At 39.8% G+C, this 1,617-nt stretch overlaps 1 long non-coding RNA gene across 1 annotated transcript; it reads left to right on the top strand.

Moving 5' to 3' along the window:
- Positions 1–1,077: 1,077 nt before the first annotated feature.
- LOC116368782 (uncharacterized) lies at positions 1,078–1,566 on the top strand. Its single transcript, XR_004208558.1, has 3 exons — positions 1,078–1,137; positions 1,370–1,406; positions 1,538–1,566. It is a non-coding gene; the product is annotated as an uncharacterized LOC116368782 (long non-coding RNA).
- The last annotated feature ends 51 nt before the right edge of the window (positions 1,567–1,617 follow it).

Genomic DNA, 1,617 nt, shown 5'->3' with positions numbered 1-1,617 from the left:
GCAATTTAAAACGGAAAAAAACAGAAATACCTTATTTACATAAGTATTCAAACCCTTTGCTATGAGACTCAAAATTGAGCACCGGTGCATCCTGTTTCCCTTGATCATCCTTGAGGTATTTCTACAACATGATTGGAGTCCACCTGTGGTAAATTCAATTGATTGGACATGATTTGGAAAGGCACATACCTAAGGTCCCACAGTTGACAGTGCAAAAATCTATTTTAATTCCAGGTTATAAGGCAACAAAATAGGGAAAATGCCAAGGGGGGGTGAATACTTTCGCAAGCCGCTATAAATGGTTCAGTTCACATAAACAGTCATTATTTTCAGTTTGAGAGATCATCCCGGGCTTTGCCCCTTCTGCTGTAGCTGAGATGTCCCTGTAGGACATAGAACAACAAGACTATGATGTTCTGACACTGAGAGAGTCAGGTAAGGCCACTTACACTCTGTCCAGTTAGATATTTGTGTGGAGATTAAGAGAGAGAGACTAATAAGAAAGAACTTGTTATGGGGCAGGTCAGGCGTCATTCATGGAGTCATTTGTAGGGTCAAGTCCCCAGCCAATCTATTTGAACCGCTCATTATTTGTGGCCATGTATTAACTACTAAGTTGAGTCTTTGACCATGAAGACAGTGGTTAGATTCTGCCATGGGGACCTGCTCTGATGTTGTTTCCATTCCTCTCCTGGTTATGACCATAGAGCCTTTGCCCAGTCTCTAGACCTGCCTGTCTGTGTGATGGATGACCACCCTGACCTCTGAAGCTGTCAATGAGATGGTAAGTTGACCTTGTCATTTCATATTACAACATTAATCCAATAAAATGTTATAGTGATGCTATCATTGGCAATGTTGACGTACCCACAACCATCTCTGTTGTGTTGCAGTTGTTTAATTGGCCCAACGTTGCCAATGCTCCTCCACTCTTTAACAGTTAATAATAATTTCAGTATGATATTTGTTGTATATAATGTTTTATTATTTGCAATATAATTACATTTCTACCAGGAGCAGAGCAATTCTACCAGGAGCGAGAGCAACCTCAGTGATTGGAAACCACAGAAGAGGGGAAGACCTCAACAATGTGGAACATCTGACACTTATGGACTTCCTTCAAAACCTAACTGAGAAGTATGTTCTGTTTTCTTTGGTACTATCACACCTTCAAGGAAATAGGATCAAATTAGAAACTGATCCAATCGGGAAAAAAAAAGTGCATTGCTAGAAAAGGTTGTCACATTGCAATTTTGCCAAAACAACTGACACAAAGCAAGTATAACTTCACGATCAGGCAAATAATTAAATAAAAACAATTCTGCCACGCATCCTGATATGACAACATTTATAACAATATTGTTTTCAGGCAATGGAGGGGGATTCGTGAGGGCATGTTTGACCCGGTAAGATCATGTTACTGACAATTTAATTAGATTACCATGAAAACTCTGCCTAATGTTTAACCTTGTTCATAAGCTTTTGAAAGACGCACTATGCAACATTTTAAAACACTTCTTCTGTTTCTGGAATACAGCTGACAAAACAACAGCTTGCCGGCTTGTGGCTGAGGATTGTCCAGTTTTTATCGGACAAGCTGATGCAGATCATCATCCC

The sequence above is a fragment of the Oncorhynchus kisutch genome, unplaced genomic scaffold (genome assembly GCF_002021735.2).
Source record: "Oncorhynchus kisutch isolate 150728-3 unplaced genomic scaffold, Okis_V2 scaffold1990, whole genome shotgun sequence".
In the NCBI taxonomy this organism is placed as follows: Eukaryota; Metazoa; Chordata; class Actinopteri; order Salmoniformes; family Salmonidae; genus Oncorhynchus; species Oncorhynchus kisutch.
Note: the sequence above shows the minus strand (reverse complement) of the source record. Positions and strands in the feature narration are given on the sequence as shown.